Source organism: Frieseomelitta varia, unplaced genomic scaffold, assembly GCF_011392965.1.
Source record: "Frieseomelitta varia isolate USP_RPSP 00005682 unplaced genomic scaffold, Fvar_1.2 scaffold_135, whole genome shotgun sequence".
Classification (NCBI taxonomy): Eukaryota; Metazoa; Arthropoda; class Insecta; order Hymenoptera; family Apidae; genus Frieseomelitta; species Frieseomelitta varia.
In genome coordinates this window covers 660,198-669,243 of record NW_025109028.1, presented here as the reverse complement: position 1 = coordinate 669,243, position 9,046 = coordinate 660,198, and the positions used below count along the sequence as shown (strand labels likewise).

Below are 9,046 nucleotides of genomic sequence, written 5' to 3'. Positions count from 1 at the left end.
CTCTTAAAAAAAAAAAAAAAAAAAAAACAGAAGAAAAAATAGCGAGTTATGACGTACGAAAGTTTCATCGAATTTTGATACGAAAATATCTTTCTGTTCTTTAATGAAAAGAAGGAATAACTATCAAACCAGACAGCGAGATTAAAACGACACGCTCGGTATACAGGTTCTCAAACTCAGACAAGCTTCGTCCTGACCAAAAGCCCCATTCACTTCACCGTTAAAGCCCCGTTTGATTCTTTACTATATATTTTTCTACACAAGTCTATCTTTTGTACGTACAGAAAAATAGCGTTAGGAGATCTTGCGTGGGTACGCCGCTCTTCTCTTCACTACTTTTCTTTCTTTTCTTTCCCTTTTTTTCTCTTTTTTTCTTTTTCTTCTCTCTCTTTTTTTTGTAAAAGAACCGTCTCTCGCAGAAACGATCCTACGCGAAAGCCACCTCTTTCATAGAGGAACCTCCCCTCATAGAGATGATTCTTCATGCTTCCATTCGTTTTATAGAGAGAGCCGCTCTCATAGAAGCGATCCAGAGAGTCTGCTTCTCTTTTTTTCTTCTTTTTTTTTTTTCTTTTTTTATAGAGGACGGCTTTTGTATCATAGAAACGACGAGACGAGATTCATCTTCTCACCAGGTAGAAATATTCTCTTAAACGCATCAAGCCAACGACTCGGCCGCGATTTTAATAATAATATACGAAACGTCGTTTTGCTACGCGTTTCCAACATTACCAATTTTCGTTTCTCGCATTTTACACGAAATAGTCATCGACGCGCCAACTCCGTGCGTCGTCTCATAAATATTGTATTGTACAGGAACTTGAGAAACGTCGATGGATTCCTTGTATGCTGAGAGCATACGCTGTTTGTAGCCGTGGACACGTGTAATGCCGTGTGTTGGATATTAATTCGTGATAATACTCTCTGATCGTACCACGGTCGATCTTAATGAGCTTTTGACGTTTGATGGCGTAATCACGGGATGTTTTGTATTAACAGGAAGATTAAAAGAGGAAAGAAATATGAGGTGGTTAGTAGAAGAGGCGCGTAAATGATAGAAGAAGAGGAGATAATAACGATGCAGTTAATTATTGCGCAAAAGACAGGGCTGTTTAATTGAAAAACAGTTGAGTCAACGAGCTGAAATTAAAGTTGAGGATGCTAGCGGTGTTCTCGAAGTTGGAAGTCTGATTTGTTTGATAATATTGACGGAATTCTGGATGAGGGACTTGTGTCTCTGTGTAGGTAATCGCAGATCATTATATTTTCAAAAACAAGTAAGTATATACTATGGAACGAGATATATATTTTAACATTCACGAATCGAAATTTAATATTTGATAAAATCCGATTTTACGTTGCATCTTCAGTTTAAACGATTCTTTGCAGAATTCCGACTTATACTTTATCCTTTGTCCGGCCACCAGGGATTTAAACTATAACTAGCTCCATTAAATGTACAATAAGCTACTGCTACGAATATTTTGAATGTTCGCAACTTTCCAAGTTCCTTCTTCTCTTTAACAATTCGCTTACAAATAGCCCCTCTTTTACAAATCTTCCGCGTAAATATTGGATTTCAATCAACGTAGATTTCAATATCACATTCAATCTTCGCTTCAGCTTGTCCTACATTTGAGAACAATGCCCGTACATCAAAATAACCAACGTTCCAAAATTCCACTGACCAGAATTATTATGTTCATAAGTTCGTTCCGTTTGAAATGAACGACGATACGATTTGAAATTTAAGCGAACGAAGGAAAGAGACTATCGATTCAAGAAATGTCGAAAGTTCTAAATATTCCGTTATTAACTGTGCACGGACATTTCAAGAAAATGGGAATGATGTCTGGAAACTGGAATTACCAAGAGAACTTTTTCTTCTTCTCTTCTCGAGAATTAACTTCATCAAATGACATTCGATGTACGTATCCAGTCATCCCATAAGTTCGTTGCAGACGTTCGTCAAGGAACTTTGTTTTTCTAATTGCTACCAGGTAGTTGAACAATAAATTCAGGCAGACACTGTCCGTAGCTGGATAAACGAAGAGGATCAACAGCAACGAAACGCCCCAGACTCACAAATCGAGGAAACGTGCTTTTTTATCGCGATAATATATCAGGCCACATGTGGCGCAAAATGTGCAAAAAAAATTACGTGAATTTTGCGAAGAAATTTTGTCGGATCCATCATATTCTCCAGACATTGTCCCCTCAGACTATCACCTATTTCGATCGTTGCAATACATTTTAGCTGGCAAAAGATACGACAATATTTGCACTAAAAAAAAGAGACCTCGAAAAATATTTTCATGAAAAGCCAAAGAAATTTTACAGCGACAACACGATGCTAAAAAAAAAAAAAAAAAAAAAAAAAAAAAAAAAAAAGATGGAAAGAAGTTGTGGAGCGAGAGAGTGATTACATATTTTCATCTAGCAGGTATACAGGTATATTTCAAATTTTGCCACAAAATAAGTATTGTAAAAAGGGGGACGAACTTTTGGGATGACCTAATATTAAACTCTCCGCGTTTTTAATCGTCTGAGACGTCGAGTTACGTCAACGTGCAAGCGAAGAAAAGTCAGCAAAAAAGAAAAAGTGAAAGTCGTCCAGCGAGAAGAGGAAGCATTTCTTTCGAACGAAACACCCGCGTTTGATACCGAATTACGATGAACGTTTCCACATGGATAATCACAAAATGACCGAAACGAGGCACGGATTCACAGAGACCAGAATACCATCCGCCACAGCGGACATAAAACCGTGGAAGGTGTGTCGTGAATGTCAGACTCGATAATTGCCTGCAGTCGTATACGTCTAGTCACGGTATAATTGTCACGCGGCCAATTTGTTTCGAGCATTAACGATAGAACTAGCGACTATTATGTACTGAGTGTCTATTTCCACCAGAATAATAAAAAATCGCTAAAATTATGGAAGGAAATAAAAAACAGAAATACGACGTAACAAGTTTTTTTTTTGTTGCGCAACATGTCTGTGCGAAATCGAGTGACTAGGAAATTAAATTTTTTGATGAGTGATAGAATTTTGTACTCTGTATCGTTGCGTAATAAATTGTACCTTTATATATAAATTAATTAATAAGATTTAGTTCCAAGTCGCTGGTAACCCGTACGGGTGGTTGATAATGAAAATAGGAAAACAAATTTTTCAGAAATTGTATTTCAAAAAGTCAAAACTGGTGACTTCTCGTAGAGATTTTACAGACTCACGGCGAATCTCTAGAGAACGATTATTTTCGATGAAACTTGTGTCGTCTCAAAATTTCCATTTCCTATTCTTCGCACTCTAATTTCTCTGACGCAAATTTTATACTTTGGTCGTAGATCTTTCTAGTCTGAATCTAAATATCAAACTAACGCACATTTCAAAGCATCTGGAGTATATTTTTATTTAAAATTATTGTTATCAACAGTTGACAAAACAAATTCCAGAAACACTCATTCCCACTCAAGACGCTTGAGATTTCGATAAAGCACAAGATCCCAAATAAGAGATAGATAAATAAAAGAAAAACAAGAGAAAAAATAGATAGGAAAAAAAGCAAAAGAAAAGATGGAGAAAATGAAAGGAAAAGTAGAGAAAATAAAAGATATAAATATGAATATATTAATATATTATAATTAAAATATAAATATAAAAATAAAAATAAAAAAAATAAGAAACGGAACGAAACGTCTCTGTGTTTTAAACCAGACGAACAGAGAAAGAAACCGATAGCTCGTAATTCGTATAGAGAACGATTCTTATTTTTTCGCGTTTCTTGTCCGCGCGTTTCATTGAAATTCGTCGGATGGTCCACGATGCATGGACGAACGGAAGCTCGTCCGGCCTCGAATATATTTCCCCCGCGTTCGGCTCCCGCATTTTCGTGCGCGAAGGGCACATAACGATGGTAACGTAAGCCACGAACCCGGCCTTGCGAATATCGTTTATAATGCGAGGCCGCGCGGTTGGCTCGTTATCTACCTGCAAAAGCGCCAGATGTTCGACTCGTGACAAAGAGTTTATTGTTCCTTCGTGGCGTACGCGTGTGCAGATCACCCGTGTCGTGTATCGGTATATACGTTCGTTAGTGTTCGACTCGTTACTTTAAAACGTCTGACTCGCGCGCAAACCGCGCGTGTCGTATTGACTTGAATGTACATTCATATCAGTCGCTCTCGAGACTCGTGTCACAATCGAGAAATTTCTCTCGTATCGAGAGATCCTGGTCATCCTGCACGCGGGATGTTTATTTTCACAGAAATCTTGCGAAAAAAATTTGTGATGGTTCCTGTAAATTCACGGGAAAATGTTTCAGATAGAAGTTCATTAATGTCAGATAATATATTCTATACTTTCATCGAAATTCACATCTTCGTGCGCGCAAGTGGAAAAAGAGAATCTAATTATAAATTGCTCCCTCCGTTAAATTGTGCTTCGTTTTTGCATATCGTGTACTTTTAACTTTCCCATAAATACATAAACATTTACAGTTTATATATTCTACCCAACTGTAAAAATATTAATGATTAATAATCAGTATAATTCGTTGCCACAACTAATTCTACAATACATAATATATAATTAATTATATATTGTTCGTTAGTTAATTAATTATTTATTAATTCATATATTAATTGGTTATATTAGTTTGTTCAGAAAAATTCGTATTCAAACACGCAGATAGAATAAAAGAACCTAGGTATAAATTGTTTCTCCCATTAAAATTTATATCAAGCGCTATACTTTGGACTACCTTTACACGATACCTTCAAATTCCTCATAAATACACAAATGTGGTAAAAAAAATTTAATATATTTTATTTTTATATTTAGTATATTATTATATATAATATTTTGTATTTATATTTAGTATAATATTATTATATATAATATTTTGTGTAATATTATTATATATAATATTTTAAATTTATATTTAATATAATATTATGACGTAATAAAAATATTTAATATTATATATATATATTACCCAATTTATATTAATTCATATTAATTCATATTAATTTATATTCATATTAATATTATACTAATATTATATTATATTATATTACCCAATAGTAGAAATTAGTATTTCCAAGTATTTTTATACTCTATAGTACATAAAAACACCTGTAAAACACAGCTCGTAACAGATTTCATAGTCGACGTCCTTCTTCATACGTCTGTATCGAGCAGTCGAGTGAGTGGGACGCTCGGCGTCGTTCGACGACCTCGCAGGCGAGAGGAGAATCGTTCTTTCGAGGCTTTTCACCGATACCTTATAGAAAGTTTCTCGGTAGAAGGCGCGCCAGCCTTGAAAATTGGCGCTGTCATCGCGCAGGTGATCAACACAATACCAAAAAAGGTGTCACGGACGTGATAAGTCGCTAATTTCGACTTTCGACCGCCTAGTCCTCGAAATGTACGCTACTGTGATTGTAATATTTTATGGGGGGAAAAAAAAAACGAAGACCATAGACTTGTTGTTTTTTTTCTTTTCTTTTTTTGTTTTTTATCTTTTAAAGAAAAAATCGCAGCTGCTCTCGCTAGTAAGTTTCGATATATCTCTGTCGTTTCATTAAGAATAAACCAAAAAAATTCATTAAGAATTTATTATTAAAAAGGACTAATAAAAAGCTCAAAACGATAAAATTGTCCGGTACAACGTTTCTCGAAATCGTTTGGACAGTCCTGTGAAACTTGCACTTGTCGGAACGTTTCTTTATTCAGACCTTCTTTCCACATTTTTTTGCGCTTCCCACAACGTCATGTGGAAACGCTGATCACTTATCCTCGCACACGCTCTTACAAAGAGTCCACCCACCTTCTGAAGAGTTCCCCGCCAGAAATAGGTTAATCGTTCGGGGCACAAAGGAACACGATCGCGAGAAATTACAAGTCCGACGTGTAAAATATGTCATCGTTCGATCTCGTTCTCTACTGTCTTGAAAAAGAAAAAAGAAAAGCAGAAAAGCAGAACGCGACATTGGCGTTTCTGTAATGAAATACATTTCCTGCTTTCCTTGATTGTAAATCAAGTTGCTGGAAGGAAGAGCTAAGAAATAGAAGAAAACAGTAGAATGATGCCTGTCATGAGTCAGCCAATTGCCCAACGCGAAAACAAAACTGAACCATCGAGTCTTTGCGATTATCAGGTCAGTCCACGAGTTCTTTGCGTACTTATTATGTTGTTTTCTTTTTTTTTTTTTTTTCTTTTGTTGAAATAGATATTCATTTCTATAACTTTATACCAGCTTTTCCTCCCAATATTTTGTTTNTTTTTTTCTTTTGTTGAAAGACGCACGATCCATAAGATTGCAAAGATTACAACACGAAGGCAAAATTATTTGAAAAATAATAAAAATAAATAAAATAAGTAAAAATAATAAATACTAAAATTAAATCATTTGAGAAAAAATTATACTGCCATCAAGATGACACTACATGCATTTATTACTCGTTGGATTTAAAAAAAAAAAGTCTCTACTGTATGTTATATAATCTGCCTTTGAGTCAGACGTTTGCGTCTCCCGTAGAAAAAAAAGTAAAAAATAAAAAAATAAAATCTGTCGCTCACAAAGCGAAATTTCCCTCAGGACGTGAACCACTCTGATTGCCTAATCTCTTGGTCTGTTGCATTTAAAAGTACGCACGAATTTACAAATCGACCTGACGTTTGCACCAGACAATCTGAGCTGAGAATTCCTGACTTGGTACTTCAAAAAAAAAAAATAACAGAGTGATCCCCGTGATTGACTGCACGAAAGACACGCGATCCATAATGCAAAAATTCTACAATACGAAGACGAAATTAAATTAAATCGCTTGAAAAAGATTAAACTGCCACCAAGATGATACGCATTTACTACTCTGGGCTTTAAAAAAGTCTCTACTGCGTTACATAATCTGCCTGTTTGAGTCAGACGTTCAAAAGCAAAAAGAGAAGAAAAAAGATCTGTCTCTCACGAAACGAAATTTCCCCCCCCCCCCCAATGAACCACTCTGATTGCCTAGGTTCTTGGTCCGTTGCATTTAAAAGTACGTACGAATTTACAGATCGGCGAGAAATCGACGGTGAAAATCTAAGTCGAACTCCTCGCTTGTTACTTCCAAAAAAAAAAAAAAAAAAAAAAAAAAAAAAAAAAAAAATAATTTCCCCTTTTTGCTACTCAGCCAATCGCTCCGTGATTCGCGGAAAATCCCAAAGACCATTCTTCTTCGCCGATCTCTCTTTCAGCAAATACGACCGAAGTATCCTTCGCTGGTAATCGCGTCACGAACAGCTAATCAATCGAAGATCGATAGCCCCTCTCACTCTCTCTTTTTCGGTGTTCGCCGCGAGATCCGTCTTAATTCGTCCCTCCTCCACCTGCTTCTCGTGACGCGGATCGATCCGAATTGGAGCGGCGCTTTAATATCTTGGAAGATCCTTCCTCTGTGTGCTCCGCCACAGCCGGAAGATCGATAACCTCCTTTTTCCGCATAGAGATGTTCGGTCCCGCGGCTTTATTAGAAACCGTCACGGCAACAAAATATCACGAACGAGGCATCTACGTACCGGCGACAAGCGGAAATTTATCGACGATATTCCTATCGGCCGGAAGTATCGATCCTCGTTTCCATCCAACGGAGAACCTTCTTCCACAAGCTTCATCCTCTTCCATTTTTCTCTTACGAGGGCTGTCCCAGAAGTATCCAACCTCTGCTTGTATTTTTGAAACACATTCTGGGATAAACATACTTTAACTATTCCGGGATCATTTCCACGACGTCACCTTCAAACTAGTTCCCTTCCGACTCTATAACTTTCTTCCAGCGGTCGATCCACTTCTCGAAACAGTCCTGGAAATCCTTTTCCTTTATGGCTTAGCAGCGGCTGCGTCGCATTTTGTTTTATTTGCTTCGAACGTCGTCGAATCTTCGGCCTTTCAACGATTTTTTTTCAGTTTTGGGAATAACTAGAGATCACACGGTGCTAGATCCAGACTGTACGGAAGCTGCCGAAGCTGAAGAATGCCATGTTTTGCTAAGAAATCGTGAATAATGCGAGCGTTGTCATGTTGCAGCAACCAATTGTCACTTTCCCAAAGATGCGGCCGTTTCCTCCGTACTGCGTCACGCAAACGCTTCAGCACTTCTAAATAATATTCTTTACTTATTGTGCGACCTTGTGGGGCGTATTCATGGTGGACAACACCTTTGCTATCGAAGAAATCGGTGAGCATGACCTTCGCGTCGTTACTCCGACTCTGCCGTGCTTTCTTCTTTCTTTCCTTTATCTGGAGTCATCTCCGTAAACTTTCTCGAATCATACGAATTGTCTCCGAACAGGTGTGACCAAGTTTTTGCCAAAACTTGATGCAAATTCTTTGCTCGACTCGCTCCGTCGTTGTGTAAACGCGACGCTCGGGGAATTTGACGTTCACAGAACTGCGTATTGCTTTTAGGCTTTTGTTAATCGATAAGGTCGACTCCTAAAGGACCCGCCTAAGTGCTCCATACCTGCTTTTTACAATTGGATACTCAAGGACAAAGTTATATGCAGAGATCGAATACTTTTGGGACAGTCCGTGTATTCCTGTCATCCTCTCTTCTTCCTTCTTCGCTTCTTTCTTTCTTTCTCTTTTCTATTTCTCTCGTTCCCTCTCTCGTTCTTTACTCCTTCCCGCCGAAAAACGATTTACTCCCGCCACCTTTCCCATTCCCTCTCGTGCTGTCGAACGTTTGGAGGCACGGTCGATCGGTTGCCGGAATAATCAGCCCGGTTTCGAATCGCTTAATTGCCCCGCGAGGAAAAGCACAAGGCGCGTTTTAAAGAATGGCCGAACGAGGGGGAAAGTAGGTCGTGGAAAAAAAAAAAAAAGAAAAGTGGCCTCTTGTCGAAAGTGGTCGGGAAAACCGACGCAAGTTCACGGTCGTCGTGTCCCGACTACTCCGCGAAACTGGGCTCGTGTTGCTTTTCCCTTTTTCTCGTTGCTCTGCTGTTTTGTTTTTTTTTTCTTCTTTTTATTTTTCTCTTTTTTTTTTTTTTTTTTT

General features: G+C 37.7%; 2 protein-coding genes across 5 annotated transcripts in view; both read left to right on the top strand.

The window, feature by feature from the left end:
- LOC122530812 (tyrosine-protein kinase Btk29A) overlaps positions 1–9,046 on the top strand; it is a 253,356-nt gene that overhangs the window by 185,588 nt on the left and 58,722 nt on the right. The window lies entirely within an intron of this gene.
- Positions 6,530–9,046, top strand: part of LOC122530972 (leucine-rich repeat transmembrane neuronal protein 4-like) — a 5,738-nt gene continuing 3,221 nt past the window's right edge. The window contains exon 1 of the mRNA XM_043658426.1: positions 6,530–6,535. The gene's annotated coding sequence lies outside the window, so the exon portion shown is untranslated. The remainder of the gene's footprint in view (positions 6,536–9,046) is intronic.